Below are 22,897 nucleotides of genomic sequence, written 5' to 3' on the forward strand. Positions count from 1 at the left end.
TTCAAGTTCAAGAAGAGCATTTGAATCCCTGTTCCACTGCTGATGTACTGTGTCTTGCCCTTCTTCTTAATGAAATATCTTGTGTGTGTTTACCTACCATGCAAAAGCCTAAGAAACTAAACAAGCATATGAATAATGAAAAAATAACAAATTCCTGAATTGTTTTAGTTTAGTATTTCGACTTGATGTTGAGCTAAAAACGTGTGTGTCTGATTCGATGCACGTTCTTCTCCTCCCTTGTGGGGGAAAAAAAAAGTACCTAGTTTAACAGTGGCTGTGAACAAAAGCCCTTTTCTTTCTACCTGATAGAGCCATTAGGAAGGTGTCCAAGCTAATTATAAGATGTAAATATTATGAAGTCTTCTTACTATTACCAGGCGCCAAAAAAAAAAAAGAAAGAAAGGGGGGGGAAAAAAAAAAAAGGAAAAAAAGGCCTAATTGTGTGGACCTGACTTGTGTGGTTTCATGCACATCATAAGGCTAAATTCACACAATGGGTTACTCAGCTGGACTTCACTGAATCATTTCCTTTTTGAATGCTAACACAGGAAAGCTCTTGAGCTCCCATTTCAATGTCCGCTTCAGCCTTGCCCGAGCAGCCTGGCAGGAGCACCCCCAGGCCTGACTCCACAGGGCCTCCCCCCGCCGGCCGCCATTTCAGCCCAGCTGGGGCTGTCAGTTGCTGCCGGCCCAGCCATGGGCCCCCTGACACTGCCCGGGCCTCTGCCCAGCCTGACGCCCCCTGGGCCTGGGGCTGGCCTGAGGTGGGGGGACACGGGCCCTGGCGGTCAGCACCGGCCCAGCCTGGCTCCACTGGCAGCCCCCAGCCTGCGCAGACTCCAGTTCAGCATGGTGCTCAAGATTGTGCTTAAACCCATCCCTTTCCAAGTGAGCGTTTACACTTACATGTCCTCCTTAATAAAGATGCTCCCCTGTGTAAGAGCCAGAACCCTTGTTTTCTGCTCCAGCTCTGTCCTCCTGCCGGTGTCGTGTTGGACTGAGGGATCTCAGTGCTCATTACTGGTACTCAGAATCATTTTTCTAATGTTTTGAAACAACCTACTAGCAGTTTTTTGAGTGATGACAGATTGTTAAACGCTAGCAAGGTATGATTTTATAAAATATGCTTGCATTTACTTTTTGTCAGTTTTGACTTAAAAGTGGCTGGCTTTTACAGCTTCACATTTGTCACATATTTCCACCTCAGTTTTAAAAACATAATGGATAGAATAAAATGCTTAGAATAAGTTACACTGTAAATGTTGAATGTTAAGGCTATGTTGTTTTTCTGTTTTTATCTAAAATGGGTAACAAAATTTATTAAGGAATGTTTGATAAAACAATAAAAATTTGGTATGCTTTGCAGAAATAAACCTATTTCAAACAGGTATAAAGATCTTGAAGACGTACGAAATCAGGTAAAGTTGCACCTTTTTATTTGTCAAGTTTATTATCATCTTTACCTTGAAGTGTGTATAGAAGTTTGTATTGCAAATATTTGGATCATTAAATACTGAGGAAAGCTAGAAGACCTTCTCTGTACCTACTACCACGCAGGACATTTTAGGACATTGCAGTAATTGCTAGTGGTAGTGTAAAAATCATGCTTTAGGAGATAATGACTACCTCTTTATAATGATATACTTGGCAAGAATATTCCCTTGTGGAATTTGGAGTATTGTTTTCTTTGCTGGAGCTGTTGCAGGCCCTCTGCAAGGATTTTAGAATCTGTTATTACCATAGCAGGGATTCAGGCCTGCACCACCACTTTCTCCCTCTCTGTAGTGGCCACCTAATGAGCTTCAAACATGTAGCAGTAATTCTGTTTATTACTTATGATGCAAAAACTTACATTTTTCCAGTTGAATGTCATTTTTTTCCTGTGACTGCAGGTTCAATCTCATTCCATTCTCTGTGGTACTCAAACTCTCTGTATTGATGGTGCTTCTCAATTATGGATCATCAGTAATTTAATTAGAGTTCTCGAGGTTTTGTATAGGTCATTAGTGAGAATGTACTTGAAACTTTCAGATAGAGAAACCTGAGCTTTGCTTGATAATTTCAGTGGGACATTAGGCCATATCTTCTCGGTGTTGACACTTGAGCAAGCTTCTAGGAATTTAATTTTGAGGGGAAGAGGATGCGAAGAAACTGCCTTAGAACCTGAACTCCAGTTATTACTGTGCTTGGTAACCATTAGTAGTACTGTATTGTCTAAGCAGGAGTTGAATTCCATTCATTTAAATATCTGAAGAACCCTTACAACTTTTTGAAATGATACCTTCTTTGTAACTGTGCAGTTGTAGCCTTATGTTTGTGTAGCTCTCGCTTGAGTTCACTTAGAAATAAATAGGACTGTTACATCAGTCTCCCCCACCCTTTATATTTTTTTGCATTATAATCTACATTCATTTTTCCAGAACACTCAACTGTGGCTGAAAGTCAGTTCTTCACACTCTTCCAAAGCTTACCATCTGCTTCAGAATATATATAAAAGTATGAAACATCTTGGATATAAAATTATGTGATTTTCAGGACTTGTTGAGTAACTCTCTCAAGCTATTTTGCCCTTTCATTAAAAAAAAACAAAACTATGGATTGTCTGTTTGTAGAAATACATCCTGCCCTACTCAGTGCAGACGTGAATGGATTAGATAAAATGAGCTCACTGCAGTTCCAGAGTTTTGGGAAACAGGGCTTTGCTGAAGTGGAGATGATGGAAGCAGTCTAAAAAATAAATAAATCTACTATTCTGTAGCTTTTTATATCTGATGACTGCGCCTTGCTTGCAGAAACAAAAGCATTCTTGATGTTTATAGCAATATACACAAATCAGTGTACTCCGCTATAATAACCTGTGTTCTTTCTACAACATGGCTCAGGGGCCAAATACCTGAGACAAGTGTACTTCCACTGTTAAAGGACTCAGAACACTATCTGCAAGGTTGGCAAGGAAATACACAAGGGAGGCAAGGAAGAGACAACTGCTATTCCCTTAATACCTTTGAAAACACTACATTGGGATGAATTTGCTCTTCTGTACATTCATCGCTGTATTTTTAATGGTTCATTGTTTTGGAGAAAATGTCCTGGCATTAGTAAGCTTCAACAATGACAGAATACTCAGTCACGTTATTCACAGAATCACAGAATGGTTGAGGTTGGAAGGGAACTCTGGAGATCCTCTAGTCCAACCCCCCCTACTCAAGCAGGGTCCTCTAGAGCATATTGCCGAGGATCACATCCAGACGGGTTTTGAATATCTCCAGGGAAGGAGACTCCACCACCTCTCTGGGCAACCTGTTCCAATGCTCTGTCACCCTCACAGTGAAGAAGTTTTTCCTCAGGTTTAGGTGGAACTTCCTGTGGTTCAGTTTGTGCCCGTTGCCTCTTGTCCTGTCACTGGGCACCACGGAGAAGAGTCTGACCCTATGCTCTTGACACCCTCCCTTCAGATGCTTGTACACATTAATGAGATCATCCCTCAATCTTCTCTTCTCCAGGCTGAACAGGCCCAGCTCTCTCAGCCTTTCTTCCTAGGAGAGATGCTCCAGTCCCCTCATCCTCTTTGTAGCCCTCTGCTGGGCTCTCTCCAATAATGCCATGTCTCTCTTGGACTGGGGAGCCCAGAACCGGACACAGTACTCCAGGGGAGGCCTCCCCAGGGCTGAGGAGAGGGGCAGGATCACCTCCCTCAACCTGCTGGCAGCACTCTGCCTAATGCACCCCAGGAGACCATTGGCCTTCTTGGCCACAAAGGCACACTGCTGGCTCATGCTTAACTTGCTGTCCACCAGGACTCCCAGGTCCTTTTCTGCAGAGCTGCTTTTCAAGCAGGTCAACCCCCCAGCCTGTCCTGGTGCATGGGGTTCTTCCTCTCCAGGTGGGGAGGATCCTGCCCTTGCCTTTGCTGAACTTCAGGAGGTTCCTCTCTGCCCAGCTCTCCAGCAGGTCCCTCTGAATGGCAGCACAGTCTTCTGGTGTGTCAGTGCAAACTTGATGAGAGTGCACTGTCTGCCTTCATCCAGGTCATTGATGAATGCATTGAACAAGGCTGGAGCCAGTACTGACCCCTAGGGGACACCGGCTAGCTACAGGCCTCCAACTAGACTTTGCACCAAAAAATTATTTTCTTAAAAAAAAAGAAATAAATTACACAGTCCCCCACTCCCACAAATTATTCTATCGAGTTTCCTGCATTTGGGGAAATCGCAGGGGTCAGCACACCTGGAGTGCACGGGAGCAAGGGATGAGCCTTGCCCTGGGAAAACCACCTGCCTGATCATGGTGTCTCCCCTGCCAGGTAAGTATTCATACTGCTATGGATAGTCCTCAGCTGCCTGGAGACTTTGCAAACAGGTCTTTTTTGTTTTTGTCTGTGGGTGTTTTTAGATTTATATTTAACAATTTTTCAGTACAGGTATATATACATATAACATACATATAACAGAAAAGTGACAGCCTGAAAATAGAAGGACGGTAGGAGAAAAAAAAGCCTGCTTTAATAACTACTATATAAAGTGAATTATAATTTTTAAAAGATGCTATTTTCTGTGTAAGTTATATTTCCTTGCAAATTATAATGGAACATGGCAATTTATTTAACTGTGATTCAAGAACAGAGCTCATCAAATGGTGTATCATGGAGACTGGTGGAAGGAGAGAGGAGAAAAATGTTGTTGATAATGATAAGATGACCAGCAGTAAAATAAAAGTTTGTCTGCTTTTTCACTGAAGTTGAGTGATCTGAAGGAAGCACCAAAAAGAGAAAAAGTGAGATTCATTAAGGATAATAGCTCTGACTGTGGCATGGTACATGAAAATGCAATCATAGGAAAAGGAGATCTTTGCGAATAACATGAGGCCTTTGGAGAGGAAACTTAGGGAAGAATGTACATAAAGATTGTTTGTGATTAATGAAAGTGAAGAGCAGAAAAACAGGCAAGGCAGGAAGAAAGAAGAACCTAAATATTGCTTTTATAGATTGTTTTTTGGTGAATCTCTGTGTTTTCAAGCTAGAGGGCAGGATACAAACTCTAGCAAGATGATAGGGTTTACACCCAAGGGAGAGCTTAACTAATTGCAGTGAAAAGCAATTTCTGCTTTCAGAAAAGCATTTCTGTCATTAAGGCAGGCGTGGAGAAAATAAAACATTATGAGTTTGCTATTTTGTATCTGTCTATTTATCCATATATATTTCATTCATATGTATGTGTGAAACTATATACAAAAGTGAAATGTATGATTTTTCCAGGTGAAGATTTCATCAAATACAGGCTTTATAGGATCCATGGTAATCTACCTCTTGAAAGTACACAGAAACGTTTCAGGAGAACTGGGTGTAGCTCTCCTTGCATTGCATTTCACAGAAATTTCATTGAAATACAGTGATAAGAAAAGTAAGAAACGTGGACAGGGGAGCAGATGCTGCAATAGCCGGAAGAGTAGCAAAGAGCAACATCTGAATCTGTACAGAGTTGCATGGCTAATTTAAATGGCTAAATAAAAATTATTGAAGAAATCCTATACCTCCAGGATAAAATGAGATGACCTATAAGGAAATATTTACTTAGGTAAAACCCAAATCTTTAAGAAGCATTATAGGTCTCATGGCAGTTCTCTTAACCTGAAAGGCATGCAAGTTGAGAAATGACTGGGGAGAGTTGAGAAATGTATCTATTGAAAAAGAATGGGACTGACTCTTTCCTACCAAACTTTAAGTAAGGATTAGAAGCAATTTTTGACTTGGCTTCAGGAAAAGAGTTGTTGATCAGGCTGGGCAAAACGTTCAAAATTTAATTTTTGTAAGCATCACATAAAGCTACTGTTTCTCTGTACTCTCTGTATGCGTAAATTAGGGTCATCTAGTCAGAATATTTTTGGGGTTTTGGAGGACTTTGAGTTCTGTGAATGCATCTTTTCTTTTTTTTTTTTTCCCCTATTCTGCCAAAATGAACAAAACCCTTTGACTTTAAGTCCTGTGTTGTGGTCTCCACAGAAACATTGGATCCTACTGTGTCAGTGACTTGCATATCTAGGAGAGATTTCTGCTAAAATATAAAATATCTGTGGTGGATTTCCATGGTGGCCTGAGTCAACTGTTTGTATTTCTCATTCCTGAGCAGAAATCTTCTTGATACACTGTTTTCTGCAGGGTAAGGAAAGACTTCAGCAAACATGCAAACAAAACTGAGGACAGTCGAACATCTGTGCTCTTTTGGGCCTAGTGGAACTAGGAAACTCTGGACAATTGCCTGAAAAACAATATTCAGCCACTAGCAGTATTCTGATTGAATTGCTTTTATTTATAGATCAGAGAGTACCACAGCATGCAAATTAGGCCATTTTTGGCTCTCTGCTGATGATTATACTTGTTCTTTTCAAATACTTTCCTGACCATATGCTCTTAATTTTTACAGATTTGCTAGTTCATGCTTTTCCTGGAGGTTAGTGATGCCAGAGCTTTCTTTTGCAGTGCTTTTAGATGTTTTTAGAATGGTACACATTTTACCAGTAGAGCTGGCCTTTTATCTAGAGAGAAATTTACGCATTTTTATGTGAAAGTGTACCTGGCTATACTGAATTCCACAGTATAAATAAGGAAAAAATATTGAGATGCTAAACCTACTTCTATAGTAACAATATAATAGCTCTCACTTCAAAGTGATGACAGGAAGGGGATGGTTACTGACACAATGTCATGCTCACTTGCATAACTAGATCTATGCCAGGCTGCATTTATCTTGCTTGCTTTCACAAGGATAGCTATCTAATAAAGTCCGGCTTCCAAGATGCCTGAAGTAGACAGCGCAGTTTAAACTGAAAACTGTGCAAGTTAAACATCTGGCATTTTGAGGGACCATTCTTTTTCAACAGGAATTTGGCATCAAACATTTTTAGGGGGCATAAGAATTCTTTCTTTCTACAATGAGGACAGCGTAAGGGAGGAGAGCAGAAGGTGAATGCACTTGTTTCATCTGCATAATGGCCACCACAATAGATCCTTCCAGTTACTTTTGGACTGAGAGTAGTAATTTGAGTAATACTGCTAGGAGCTTGTGAAATTTCTTTCCAGAAGAAAGTTCCCAGAAGATCGCAAGAATAACTTGTGATTTGGGTCGAATACTTGATTTAGTTTACTATATATTTGGTACTATTCATTCATCATCTACACTTTACGACTATGTTGATTTGTTTTGAAGCTGCTGAGGAAACTGTTGTCCACATCACTGTAAATATGCTAAGTTGATTAGTGTTGGAGATAAAATACTTCTTTAAAAGTGATTATTTCCTAAAGTTACACTTTTTATGATCAGAATAGCTTCCAAATTGCAAAGATAGTTTAAAAAAAAAAAAAGGTACGAATTCTATCTGACCTTATCAATGTAGGCTAAGTTGACAGGTCTTATTTATGGGTGCATGCAGTTTTCCTAAAAGGCATCAGCCATTGTTAGGTCAAATTCTGTCTTTGTCAAAAACACCTTTATTCTGTAAGAATGTCTTCCCGTAATACAGAAAAAGTTCTCAAAGCTCCAAATTATCTTCTCCTCATTCCAATAAGAGTAATTGTAAATGTACATCTGTTTAAGAAAAGAAAACAGTAATCGCTTTATGGTGAAAATGATATACTTTTAGGTGAGTGCTGAATCATATATTTTCCTTATCCCTGAAAGATAGGAGAGGCATACTTAAGAATGCAAAGTACTATGACAGTGAAGCTGCTATTGTTATTACAAATTTGTGTGAAAATTAACAGTATTAATTTATATTGGGGCATAGCAGGAAATAGTCCATAAATTAAGTCAATATCATAGGAAGATGTATGGGAAAACTTTGCCTGAAAAGGTGCACTCTATAGACAGGGATAACTACTTATTTGAATGCTGAAGAGAAACTCAGGTAACCTGCCCATCCTAAGAGGTCATGAATAGCCAGCTTAACATTAATAGCTAGACCTCTGGTAACTCTTTTGTATTTATGCTGTAACTGATAGCAAGTAGTGAGATGATCACATGATACTTCTCTTAGGCTGCAAGAATAAAGAAAGAAATGAATCCAGGAGGACTGTCCTCTACTTCAAACGTAAGGCATATCATGAAAGTAAAATGCTCAGTTAATTTGTTACATGAGTTCTCAATACATCATCCTAATGTCATCATCCTACAAAGAGAAAACAGCATGCACCTGCAACACTGTCAGATTACAGGCAGTAGTGGACACAGATCTAAGCAGGAATAATTATCTGTAGCTATTTATTTTTCCAGCACTATTATATTGCCTGGGAAACTGAGAAGTAGAAGGGCTAAAGTGACTTTCTCAGGATTAACTGGAAAATAACTAGCAGATTAAAGCTATGACACTACATCTTCTTAGTCAACAGTGATTACCTAGCTCACTGGACAGTGCTTCCCTCCTATCTTCACAAAAGGTCAATTCAATATCTAAAAAATAACATTTCAAAGACAAATAAAATGATGTCCATTTTTTGAGGAAATTGGGGTGCATGTAATAAACTATTTGGCAAAAAGTGATAGCAAGTCAGCATGGGAATGACCTGTGCAACCGGAGCTGATCCCCCAGTCTGATATTTCCTTATCACATAACAGCTTCCTTAGTGCTTGGCTTTTCTTTTGTTTAGTTGTATTTAAAGTAGTCAGAAATATCTTGTGATTTCTTTGTGAGTATTGTTAGGGAAGTCCCTCATTTTACCAATTCACAGCAGTTGGTTTTTAGGTGAGAGTTTCAGCCCAGTTACTCTTCATGTAAGCATTCATTCACTTTGTAGAATTATTTTGGCCTGGTACCCACAGTTTACACTCTACTAAGAAATTACCAATTTTATTGGTTTGGAAGGCAACAGTTAAACTTTTGCACATTATTTTTGTCAAAAAAACTAAACCTAAAGTGATTAAAAAAAAATCTTTACAATATCTAGTTCTAGCAATGGCATTCTTTTCTGCTAAAGAAGTCTAAAGATGCTTTAATCCAAGAAAACTGTAAGAACTAACCTGTAAATTAGGCAATTAACATACCACATCATTCAAAAGCTATGAGTTTTCCCTCCCATAAGAGACAAGCACAAAAGATGGATGAGTTATAACAATCAGGAATCTCTGATTTCTCCCTTTCCACTTAGCTGAAACAAATTGAACTTTTAATGTGTCATTGTTCATGTGTACTTAAAAATTAGATTTACGAGGGTGGGGAGGAATGATGAAAGCTTTTCCTTCCTACTATTTCTTATTTTTTCTTCAAATGAAGATGACCTATGACTAGATGCTTTCCCAAGGTCAAATTCATAAGTCAAATTCATCTTCTATATAATGGAATTGGCCGTTGACTTCTGTTAGATAGCACCTAAAATGAACATATCTCCTTTCTTCTTTTATGCCAGTCTGTTAATTTGGACTTTGTTAGAGGCATTTCTATGTCATTACTTTTCCAATTATGAACCCCCTTTTCTAGTGTGGCATTTTTACTTGAAGCTTCCAAATTTGCAAAATAATTCTAATGTCAAACAGAAAAAGAGGGCTGGTGATAGGACAGATGGATCAATGGGTTGGTTTGTTTGTTTGTTTGTTTATTTTTACTGTATTGTGAAAACAACAGCCAGCCTCAGAAGGACACTTTAAAAATATTCATAGGCATTTTCTATCTCTCTCTGTAAAGGCTGTAATAGTGTTTCTAAATGCTGGTATATCAAGAAAATTCACAAATGTTGCACTTCTGTCAAGTAAATGCACAGATCTTTATTCCTATAACAGCCATAAATTGGCAGTGGCTGCCATGTGCTAGGAAAAGCCGATTTTTGTTTGTAAGAGCCAAACATCCACTGGCACTCTGGAGAGGTTATTTCTTGTCTTGCAGTACCAAGGCAAACCTTTCAGCGGTGTGTAAAATACTATGCCTGTATTATGTGGAACGTCAGATCGGACTGATGGTCCCTTCTGGCCTAAAAATGCATGACTTTCCTCTGTGCCTAAGCCTTGCAACTTTTTTTTGAAAGCCTGATTTGAGTGCAGAGAGATTATTGTCCGCTCTAGGATATGATTTGTTTGCCTGAATGCTTTTTTCTTTTTCTAGTTATGTTCTCTTCTCAGGGAAGGGAGAAGTGTTGGATGTGTATCATACTTCTGGATATATTTCATGCAGACACTAGATTTCTGGAAGATCAATCAGTAATCCACTTCCAATTCTTCTGTTCTCTGTTTGGTTGCTGTGCGTACGTGAGCTCTAATCTCCCACTCATATGTTTGTTACAGTCTGCTTCAATGAGGAAATACCATAACGGGTTTTGCTTTTCAGTCACTTGAGATGTTTTACTCTAAAGTAATTATTTTCAACTACTTTCTCTTTTTAGTTCTGTGATGCTGTTTATGTTTTGGAGTACTGTAATTCCTTGGCGTACTTGGCTTTCATTGTTAACGTGGATGTCTGCAAGATGATGCTGTAGTGCAGTGGTTCTATCCTACCCTTGCTACAGCTTCCTCGTGATTGATGTTGCAGATGGCTATTTTGCAGACACCAGGAATTAAATGAAAAACTAAGGCCAACAATAAGATTGAAATAGAACGTTGGGGCAACAATACCAGCTGTGACCAAGTTTGGGGAATCTTGAGATAGAGGGAAAATTACTTTGTAAGCAGCAGTTCCTAAAGAAAACATTGGCAGGTTCCTTCTGCTGTGGTAGAAGCCATTTTAGTGTTGAACATGTATTATTTCCTGCATTGAAGCCCTATTCTTCACAAAAATCCTTCCAAATACTGCTTCAGAAGTAGTGAGTGATGATGCTGTTGATTTTTAACATTTTAGAGAACACAGAAATTCATAGGACTAAAGCAAGGAAAATGAAACAAAAGCATGCTGCTAGTTCCTGTGCTTGGTAGTTGCCTTTAGCCTGTATGATCTCCAGCAAACTAATTTGTACACCTATCGTGCATATGAGAAGGAAAAGTTACTAGCTCAGGTCTTTCTTCTGTTGTCTTTGCTGCCTTAAGCGCACATTGATTTGGCTTAAAAGCTAATTTTAGAGCTGTTGTTGGTATTTGGTATGTTTCACTTCACTTTTTGCAAAGTTGGGTACTCTGTCCCACTGGTGACTATACTACCTAACTAGCTTTGTGAATGAGGTAGTATTCTTGCCTTTTCTTTCTTGAAAAAAAACCAAAACCCTCCTCTGTCAGTGCAGATTGTTTCATGTCAGTTTAATTCATTTAATGTAGTTTTTAATAATTTATGGTTACAGAGCTATTACACTAAAAAGTGATTACTTCAAATGACATTGCGCTGTGAAACTGTTATAGAGAGAATGAGTTCAGTGGAGGAATCCACATGCTATTATTGCTCCAATTTTAGTTGAATAATCCAATAATTATTTAAATTATATGGTTTATTAGGTAAAGAATATATCATATTAAATCACAGCAGATAATCCAAGCTAGGGTCCAAGCTGCAACTGTAAGTTGAGTAAAACTCCCAGCAGGTAAGTGCCTCTGTTGTAGTAGGAGGTATGGAGGGGATTAGTATGAACAACAGATTTCAGTTGTCTCTCAGAACAAGTGTACGAGAATGTCTTCCTTCTCCGTTATGCTAAGTTTAGAGTGATAGACGTAATAAAACCTTTAAGACTTAAGTTTGTAATATTAGACTCCTGATTTAGACAGAGTGCATTACCATTGACTCCATAGTCTGTAATAAAAGGTAAGTCAGGATAAAATCACTTTTAATGGATTTTAATAAAATAAATGACAATTAATCAGTAGTCTTGACTTCTCAAAATAGTTCAAGCCCTTTCCAAGAGTCTGAACAGAAGAGGGCCATGAACTATTGGTGACAGTCATGACCAAGAAATCCAATGACTTAATTAAAGTAGGGACTTCTCAGCCTCTTTCAAGACTCTATCTTCAAGTATATGAAAACAACTGAAAAAACTCATGCTACTCTCAGGAGTCTAACTCACTTTCAAATATTTTGTAGGCAAACGAGTCACAGATGACTTCAAGCTCTTCCTGACAGAATTGATTCACTAAATGGGAAATACACATGGGTTTTGTTTGCTTTATAACAATGCTAGTCCATGACATAAGAAACAAGTTTCTTTTTTTTTCAATTTTAGTATCTGTAAAGTCTAGACCAGAAGAGAAGTTCATTTTGGTCAGCTAACTGTTAAATTGAGATTTACCACCTATTTAATTATGGATTTGGGGTTTTCTATTATTGGTTTCTGTTATTTCTATTATTATTCTACTGTTTTGGGTTTTCTGTTATTTCTTTTATTGATTCACTATTCCCTGTGATTGTGAAAGCCCATTTGAAAACACAGGTTAAAGAATGAACAGAATGTTAACAACTCCCTTCAAAATTTGAGATTCTGTCTAGAAGGTGTAGGTGTTTGAAACATAATCCCTAAGTACTTCAGTTCTGGATTTGTCTGGTTTTCTTGACTCAGCTTACTTTTAAGGCTTGAGATAAGGAAAACATACTGGGTTGTTGTTATGGTTGCTTACCTCCTTCTGGCAGTTGCAATGGTTAGCTGCCCTTATGATTCATAATGCTTTCCCATCTGCTGCTTGGTTCTGTTCAAGATGCTGTGTGCATTTTTAATCTTTAAATTGTTAGGTCTAGATTAGTTTGGGGAAATTTAGTCCCCTTAGAGATTCTTCTAAAGATATGATTCTCCTACAGCCATTTTTTTCCAGATGGAGGTTGCCACTCTGTGATAACAAGTTTCTATAATGTAGGGAATATGCAGTACAATTCTTTTTGAATAGGAAAATTTAAGTTCTATTCATACCATGGATCTGTCTTCAAAAAGTGGATTTACAGAGTGGACAGCATCTCTTTCAACAGTTGTATTCAATAATTGCCTTACCAGTTTCTTAAAATAACTGATGGATCAAAACTGGAAGTACTGGAAGCAAATATGGTACCCCGGCAAAGTAAAATGTTACTGTCCCTTATTTCAGCCTTTTTTGAAGTGGTAACAGGTCTTGAATGCTTCTGGTTTTGAAATGCTCAGTCAGAGGTATTTAAAGAATATCTGCTTTACAAACAGAGGAGACTGTTATTCCACTTTAAGATGTCTGAAATTGCACAAATTTTAAAATTCTTCACTCTAAATTTTAATTTATTTGTGGGATATCTTCCCCTCGATCTAATACAGAAATGCAGCTATTTCTCTATAACTCTGTTCTATCAACAGTTAAGAAAATGACAAGTTATTCTTAAATTCACTTCCTCCCTTCATTCCACAAAGACATAAATAACTCCGAATGAATCACAACAGACTTTCCTGTATATACTAGAAATCATTTTAAATCATGTACACAAAGCTTCAAAGTGCCTTCACAGGTGAATGGCGAAAAAAAGGAAAAAAGGCTGCAAAACCAGTTCACTTCTCTACTAAACAGTTAATACTGCATATGAACCCTGCCACCAAATCTACTAAAGAATGATCTTATTAAGGTCTTTGTGCCTAAGAGTTGCTATTAGGTTTGTTTGACTGCTCTCTCTAAAGCGCAAACACAACTATTACTCCATTTGCTCGATTCTGATCTCAGTTTCATGCTAGTGTTGCTCAAATCACAGTTTATTTAACCTGTATAGAAGCATTTATTGTTGTGTGATTTAGCACTGTGAGCATTGTTGAAGGGTTTTTTTTTTCCTCTTACAAGAGCCAGCAGATAATAATGACAAAGATTTTAGCTCTTTTGTAGGCATTAACAGAGTTCTTCAGATATCTTATTGAGATTGTCTGGCACCTCAAGTGGTAGCTGTAATGGCTGAAGACTTTGAAGTGTAAGTTGGATGTGGTGGCAAGGTCTCTTTTGTCCTGTGAGAACTGTCAGAACAGATGGGGGTGACTTATTACACAACTGGCTAGATGCCCATCCTGAGAGCAAGACCTTGATTCATTAAGTGGTATATGCACACAAAGTGTGTGACAGCTGCCCTGGCACGGGTTGCCTGAAGGGCTCCAAGGCACTAGGGAAGAAGCAGGGTGAGGGTGGCCCCCACTGACCATCAAGGCCCTGGTTGGGGCTGTGGGGTGGGCGTGATCTTCCCTGAGTTGGATTTATGGAGATGTGGGAGCATAACTTCTGGCTATTAGTCCCTAGTGATGGGAATTAATGGAAGCCATCACAGTTCATGATAGCAATCTCTTCTGAAAATGTCTTAACTAGTTTTAGTAAGCTTGAAAACCTAGTTTTACTGTTTAGATTTTAGACAGAAGTTTTAATAAACTGTTTTAAGCAGATAGCTGTATTTATACCTTGTCATCCTGAAATGAGAGGCCTGAGGTGCAATTCAGCCTATCTGTAAATATTTCATCTTCTGTCAAGGGCCTAGAGGCCATTTCAACAGCTAAGGATGGAGAGGAGGATGGAGTGAAGGATGGCCTCACTCTTCTCTTTTAGTATTTTCTTTTTCTTTACCTTTTTGCACGGACTGGGACAGGAGAAGGGGGATGGAAGGCGCAGGATTTCTATTTCCAGCCTTACTTTAGCCTAGATTAATGTGCATATTGTGGTCTCCAAGGTGACTCAGAGGAGAGTTAGCAAGATTCTGTGGCTCTTGGAATTATTTAAACAAACTTTGGATTATATAATGTTTTCTTACATGGCTCTAGAAATGCGTACTCTTGGCAAATTCTGCCATTCTGAGAGCTGAAACCTATGCTACGTGTTAGAGTAACAAAAACTTTTAAATATATGCCTATTTTACTATTTTTTTCTTTTAAATGTTGTTACAGAGTAATGACTTATTTGTCATAGCCAAACCATGCATAAAATCTGAACGAGTCCCTACCTGATGTCCTACTTGTGTTGCAAAATAGACATTCAGTAAGAAATGCAGAGGAAATATCTTATGTTTGAAAAAATAGGGCTCTTAATGCTTTGCTGCAACTTCCTAGTATGAACTCCTCCCTACATCTTTGTGTCTGTATCTAGAAAATTTTTATGATATTTTATCTTCCTGAGACTTCTAACTTACTCGTCAGAGGTGACAGTATACTTAAAAACTTAGCTTAAAATATTACTAATTTAATAGATGGCTGTCTATATTAAAAACATTAATTAGGGGAAAAGAAAACAAGAATGGCTTTTGAAGCTTCCAAGTTCAGGGCTTTGGGGCAGATCCTCAGCTCAGTGGAACTCCACTGATCAGTCAGCCAAGGATCTGCGCCATTTTACTTAATCTATTTTTTTGCCAACCCCTTTTTTAACTCATGACATTCTGCAGATTTTAAATAATAGCTATATCTTCTGTCTGTAATCTGAATAAGATGAAGAGCCTGTTTACTTCCTTGGTAATGATGTATTGGGCGTACTGTGCACAGTGATAACAAGCACCCTTTTTAAAATAGCTTCATTATGCTCCCTTCAGGTACTGGCAAGGGCTACAGGCAAGATACTGGGTGAGATGGATCATTGAGCTGATCAGAAATGGCAATTCCTGTGTTTTCTGTGTTCTCAGGGACCACAACATTTTAACCAAGCATAAACATTTTACAGCTGGCTGGTACAAATCTGTTTTATTTGTTTAGGGGTTGGGAAAGAACGTATGTTTCCCAGAGGTTGTGGGGAAAGTCTATAGCATGGATGCATAAGATGATGACAGATTTATATTTAGTTGATAGTTCATAGCAGACAGTTCATCCAGGAGAAGAGCTCTGAGTTTGTTATTACTTTGTAAGAATAAACAAGTGTGTGTGTTGCTTCTAGTTTTCACAGCCATTGCCTTTTTAGAGGGCTGTGAGCTGTTTGGGATTTTTTTTACCCAGGAATATAACCTGCTTTTTGTTTATTTCTGTAACTATTAAAGGATGTGGGATTTGAAAGTGTCTAAGACAGAGGTAAAATCGTACATAAATAAGTAAGCATATGTGACAAAACGCTTGTGTTATTTTAATTTTTCAAAAAGTGGATATATGCAATATTTGAGGCAGCAACTGAATAAGTGAAAGTGTTTTATTTTGGTATTCCGAGGAAAGTATAACTGGAGGATAAATTAAATTGTGGCATCTAATAAGGAGATAGGTGCCTAAATACTATTGAACATCAAGGGAAATAAGGTGCCTAACTCCATTAGACCCTTTCATAAATCTTCATGGTCACCTATAATCATCTTAAAAGCTTAAATATCCTTTATAAGTTTGGCTTCCAGATTGTGGCTCAGAAAAACACCCCAGTTGAGGATAGCCCCTAAGCACAAATTTAAAGTGAGCTCTTCAGAATAATGATGAGCTTAATCATGTGTGTTCCAGTTTTCCAGCTTTAAGAAAAGCCTGTGCCAACAATATTGTGACTTCTCTGTTTCAGTAGGAGAAAATCCTGTATTTTCCATCTCTGAAAGCTTTATGAGCCTCAGTGAACTAGTGCTAATGAAATATGCATAATAAAACATATAGATGGTTTGATTTTGTTTTCTTTAATAGTATTTTGGAATATCTTTACAAAACTCATAGCTCTAGCTGTGATTTATTTTTCTCAGCAAGAAGCTTGGTATTAAATGAGAAGGCAGAAACAATAGTCTGTTGATGGATTAAACTATAAATGCAAGTGATAGCAAGTGATAGCGACACTTTTAAGAAAAAGCCTGTTAGCTAGCCTTTAAATTTAATCTTGGTTCTGGTAGAGTGAGAAATTCAGGCAGCTTAAGGGAACTTAAAAACAAAATAGCTGTAACAGAGCCCTGATGCGGGTAGGTGTGACTAGGAGGTAAGGAGCACACAAACAGAGGCTGGCAGACACTGGCTGCTGATAGCTTCTGTCAGCCAGCCAGTGAAAGGGACTGCGTGCACAGTGAAAGGCCTCTCCCGCAAACTTTTTGAGATGCTATAATGTTGATAGTAAAAGCAGATTTTTAGTGTCACGTGGGTTTCAATATGTTGTGCAACGTGTCCATGCTTTATGTTTTCTAAGGAATTCTGAAAGAAAAGCGTTTAACTTCTTGTCTTTCCGATGGCATCCACGTTTCTCTGGGCTGTTTTAAAGTGCTTGATAGAGATCATATGGTGTGCTTACAGATGTGGTATATTTATTCAGGAGTGTATGTGTATCCAGTGTATATAAATATACACTATATATATATATATATATATATGCAAAGATATCTAGAAATACAGAGATATATTTATATAAAATTAGACCACCCTATTTTCCCAAGGACAAACGCCTTATTTTGACACAGTATGGAAAGGTACCTCTGTTGTGACATGGTGTTAGCCTTCATGTCACTGTTGCTTATCATCTTTTGCGTGCAGTCCGCCTTCCAGCTAAACTGGAACGAAGTTTGCAGTACCATATATACTAGGCAGTTGTAAGATGACATTTTGTATGTGCTACTTTCTTTTTTAGAAGATTTCTCAATTTTTCTGGAAGTTGTTTCAGCTTCTGAAATTCACTGTTGTTACCACTGCTATTTCGGCAAATAAAATGCATGAAATGTGTCCCTTTGGAGATCCTGTTGATGAAGTGATGAAAAAAGTGTCAAAACTTTGTAGAGGACATTGTTTCTCTGTTTCATTCTTTCTTGAAACATTCCAGTGTTTCATTTCACCCATTTTCAGCTGACCATTGCGGGTGCAGAATGGAAAGAAAAAAAAATCCAACCAAACCAGGTAAAGGGTTATATAATTAAAGGCCAGTGTCCTGTGATTGTTTTAATTAATGCTTCTACAACAGGAACAATAAAATTAAGGCTTTCGTGTGGCCTGGTTTTGACAGGTGGCAGAACGTCACCTATAAGATTATTGGTTTTCCCATTTGATCTGAAATGGTAGTGGCAACGTATAAATAAGAGTCAACTAATTTTTGTCTTACGAGGTTTTTTTTTCCTGTTGCACTAGAAGTGGCTGGAGTACTAATGGTTGCCTGAAGAAGAGTTTGTGGTTCTGGTACTGCTAGATAGTCTACCAGGAGGCGTGTAGTGCCGAGTACAGCACATGGATGTATAGGTGGATGTTTACTGTGAGGTTCAGAGGAGGGAACTGCTGTTCCTTAAGCTGCGCAGAGGTCTTGTGACCACAGGCTCAGCTGATGGACTGTAGTAGCCTCAGCGTGTAGTAGCCTCTGTGCACGGATTTATATAGGCAGGAGATTTTTGCCTACTTCCTTGCTCTAACTCAAGCTGTCCCTGGAAGCCCATTTGTGCTATACAGCATACCTGTTGCATGAGCAGCTACGTGCTCTCCAGGGGTCCATGCCATGCTGCATTGTGCCTTAACTTTATCCAGCAAACAGCAGTCCTTACCTGGGGTATGGTATGGGTGTGGTGATACCCATACAAGCCTTAAGTCAATCTAGTGGGAATATTTATTTTTGAACTTTTCACAGATGCTTCTCTTACAAAATGGATAAAATTCAGAAAAACTGTTAGCAAGGTGAAATTATACCTAGCTTCTGGAAGAGTTCTCTAGCCACTTCAGTATTGTATCAGTTGATAGCTGTTTATTGTTAGATAAGAGTTGTTTCTCTTCAAATACACTTTTGGTGAGAGTGTCCATATTTATTTGAAGTGGCTTCTAGGCAAAGCTGTCTTTCAACCTTTTTTAGAAATAAAGATGCCAAGCATCATCTTGGACACCCTTGGTAAGCCCTAGACCCCACTGTTTTAACCAATTCTGCAAAACTTTGTCTGCAATACAAGTGCCACTTGTAAGAACTGTATATTACTCTTTAATAGGTAATTAAGATGTTATTTAAATGAGTTCCCAAGTGTCTTTGTATTTAGTTCTTTCTATTTATTTGTTTATATTATAATTAAAAACAATAAGGGTATTGATTCAAAGATCATCATCCATTTTTTAATATAAGACTATATAAGGCAGAGATGAAGACTGTCTTTGTCACAAACAAGACTTGGAAATAATCTCTTTAGAGTAAAGCATTGTTGTTGCAAACAATAGCAGCTACTTTTTACACTATAATATCAAAATTGAAATTGATGCTGATTTGGTACTGTAGTGGTTATTTACTTTTTTAAAGTATTTGATCAAAGGTCTCCGATTTATGGGGTCGTTTTATGATTGTGGCTATGAAACTATGTATAGATTTCTTTCACTATGGACAAAATTTCTACGTACGAGTGAGAAACTGATTGTTCCTGATAGGGACAGAAGGCAAAGAGATATATTTTTGCAGACAAGAGCAATTGTTATTAAACTGTAAATTCTGACCTTGGATGTGGCATAATCAAACTGACAGGATGTGGGTTTGGGAAGTATTCAGTATTTGCCTGATGAGAGCAAGGCCCTTCAAGATGTGTGTCCCAAATCCTTACTTGCTTTGGATATAATTATCCTAGATCTAGACATGAAAATAGTTCTATTTGTTCTGCCTTGTGATGAGTGGAGGTCACTTCAGGTTTCCTGCCCCACTGGGAGCATTTCTAATGAAGTCATTGCTAGTAGGACTCATTTTCCTGAAACAAGGAAAGCCACAAAGGATTTTTATTAAAAACAAACAGAAATTGTATTTTAAAATTCAGGGTTCTGTGCCCACTTCTTGGTTTTAATATTAGCACAATTCTATATTTCACAGGAAATATGATTTCTTCATTTGCACTGTTGCAGAACCTCAAGGCCACAAAGGTTGTTAGTATGTGTTAAGTAGCTTTACTTGTTTATTTCCTAACTTAAGCTGGGAAGAAGATCCTGCTTCTAGTCAGCAAGAAAGCAATGCATGAAGAGAAACCTTTCCATACCTGTTTTCAGGGGCTGTCATTGTCCTTCTGAGGCAGCACAATTACATGTTAGAATAACAAACCACATAAAAGAGAGATTTCCCTCCCTTCCCTTCCACCCCAGGTCATAAAGCTGATCTCTGCACAGGAAATTTGTATGAAGCGTTTTAGTCCTCCCTTTCTATTTTCCAGCTCCTGTACACAGAGTCATCTTTGAATCTTTCTTTGGTGTTCTTTCTTAATCTCTTCCCCTGTGTTACTTCTCTCTACAGTCTCAGAATAGAGTTCTTTATTAGAAGAATAAAGAATTCTTCTTCAGATTCAGAATTAGAATCTGCTGCCTGTTTTTGAAGCCTTTACTTTTCTCTTGGATTGTACTGTATATTGCCCAAAAACATGTTCTTGTGCTCTCTTATGTTAATAAAACTTATCTAGCTCTAACCTGCTTCTCAGGTTATTTTTTTACCTATTTCTTTTCCTTTCCTTTATCTCTAAAACCCCTGTGCTGCATAGATTTGTACTCCATCTCTCTCCTTGAGTCTTTCTTGTCTGACTTTTGCCCTCTCCCTACCTCAGAAGCTGCATGAAGCAAGGTTCTTAATGAGCTACTCCTTGATCAGTTGAAGGTGCATGCTTCTAGCTTATTCTTCTTGATTTCACTGCTGCTTTTGACAAAGATAATCACTCTCATCTCCTCTGCTTTCTCTCTTCTCCTGTCTTTTGCGATTATATAATATCCTGATGATGTGTTGTTGACTGGTCACCTATAAATCTTGAGCAGCAAGTAGTCCAAGAGACAAACCGTTCTGACACCTGAAAGTGAAAAACTATTTCTCTGATCTATTAAGTGAATACTTAATATCCTTTCTATATTCAGCTGAAGTAAAGTTCTGTTTGCAAATGCTTCTGAACTGGAAATAATTATGAAACACGTTTTGATTCTCTTAGCGCAAATAGTACAATAGCTTCTGTTTGCTCTAATGAGAATTTTCCTTGAAATCAATGGGATTATTTCTTCAGTAAACAATGAAAGGTACTGGAATAAGGTAGAAATCCAAATTATCGGAATTACTGACCATTGCTTAATCAGAACTTTTGTACAAGGTATTACCACAACAGTATTTGAGAATATTTTTCCCTCTTGGTGTACAGAACCGAAGATACTGGTAACAGTGTGACTGGGAAATGTTAATTCTTAATTGACTTGAACTGCATTTATTTCAGCTGATTCTTCCTTTCCTTCTCTGGATTGTAAGAAGGATATTGTCTTTTTTATTTTAAATAGTCAGTCCTTTCAGGTAGGGAATTTGTCTCACTTAATATTCATAAAGTTTCATTCAAGTAGAGAGTTCTCTATTCGTAATAGATTATTATCATTAATAAGTTCATTATGTTCAGGCAGAGAACAGTTGGGTATACCATTTTCATAAGGAATAGCATAAGGGTATTCACTGTTCAAGAGCTATCACTGCTATACTCGAATTAATGGGAGGCTTGCAGTCCTGGAAGTGATGGAAAACAAACAGGCAGAGCAGATAATAAGGTTATAATAATATTTTCAGGGTTTATGTTGTTTAAAGTGAAAGCATGACTTCAAATACCAATAGAGACGGCACAATTACATGCCTGTTGAAATGTATAGAATCAAGAATTCTCTATGGTCGGCTGATTATTAAGCCTGAGTAGCATTTGTATCTGCAAGATATAACACTTATACCATTTGAAGTGTGTATTGTAACCCTCCAATTTAATATAATGTTCACACAAGTTAGAGCTTGCAGCACATCTCATTTAGAGTAAGCTGCAAGACCAAAAAAGCCCAAAGTACACATATTACTACATTGCAGTTGATGTGAAATTCAGAGTCAATCTTCCTTCAAAGTTTAATGTAGTCTCATTATTTCCCTCAAGGCTTTTTCATTCTCTTCCAGCTTTATTAGGTTTAGAAAGATCTCTGTGGTTGTATCTGTCTTTTAGTGAATTAAACCCCTCTTCAAGTAACTTTAAGATATCAATAAAAAAAGAAAATCATATTTTCAATCTAAACTTTATTTAGAGTGAAAGCATTTTATCTTCATCCTGCCTGCGCTCTTTTGAAAAACATAACTACCACTCGAGTAATGAACATGAAATACACAGGATTTATATCAAAACATGTGTGTGTCTATATACACACAGAAAGCTTGCATATCATACAGAAGGATTCAATAGTTTGTGCTCCCTGAAAATATGGCTGAAAGTCACCTAAAAAATTAGCAGAACTTTTCCAAACTTTTTGCAACTGTAGTTCTTCACCATTTGCAGTGATTCCTGCCCATGCAAAGAGAATACATAATTTGATTAAAACATTTCTGGTCACTGCAAGCAGTGAATTCTGGTTTTCATTTGTTTTCTGTACCAGCTTAATAAGTTACCCCGTAGGAAGAACATAATGAGTTATCAGAATCCTATTCTTCAGTCTGTATTGAGCTTAAAACTATCTTTTAATTTATTTTGCAAACATTTTGAGTAGCTCTCAGAGAAAGATGCTATTGTTATCCAGAAGCAAACCTGTGCTGTTTCAGTCAGTTCCTCCCCAGTAAAATTTGTTTCACAGAGAACTTCTTCATTCTTACCAATTTGGAAACAAACAAAAAAAAAAAACAGTTGTGTTTAGCCAGCACTATGATATCAATGGACAGGGTTCTCAACTGGTATAAATGCTCAAAACTATTGATTTCTGTCAAACCATGATAAATTGCATCACTGAAGATATTTCCTTGCCTTTGTTGCAGTGGTGGTGCTATCCTTGTTTTTCTTTAATATTCTATCACTGATGAACAGGATATCATATTTGCTCTTCCCTTTTATCCCCAGAATTCAGAGGCATCTCTTTCTTTTTTCTTCTCTGCCATTTTAGTTTGCTTACTTCACAGAGAGTCACTAAATAATAGTAATACAATTAAAATGAAGTAGCCAGATTTAATCTGTATTCTTTTCTTGCTTGTTAGAATTTATTTATTCATTCCTTCATTGAGAAAGATGCTGTGCAACAAGATATATTTGACAAAAACAGCTCACAGTACTCATTATCATCTGTGAATTACTTCTTTGTTTTTATTTAAAGGAATCATGCAAACGGAAAAACCGAGAAGAAATCTTCCCTTACTGACTGTAGTAATTATGCAGAGGGCCTGCATGAATTTTTTTAAGAAGATTTACTGATATGTTA

The 22,897-nt window shown here is 37.7% G+C and overlaps 1 non-coding gene across 1 annotated transcript; it reads right to left on the reverse strand.

The window, feature by feature from the left end:
- Positions 1-4,140: 4,140 nt before the first annotated feature.
- Positions 4,141-4,311, reverse strand: LOC138066954 (U1 spliceosomal RNA). Its single transcript, XR_011140663.1, has one exon. It is a non-coding gene; the product is annotated as a U1 spliceosomal RNA (small nuclear RNA).
- Between the last annotated feature and the right edge of the window lie 18,586 nt (positions 4,312-22,897).

Source organism: Struthio camelus, chromosome 3 (genome assembly GCF_040807025.1).
Source record: "Struthio camelus isolate bStrCam1 chromosome 3, bStrCam1.hap1, whole genome shotgun sequence".
NCBI classification, from domain to species: Eukaryota; Metazoa; Chordata; class Aves; order Struthioniformes; family Struthionidae; genus Struthio; species Struthio camelus.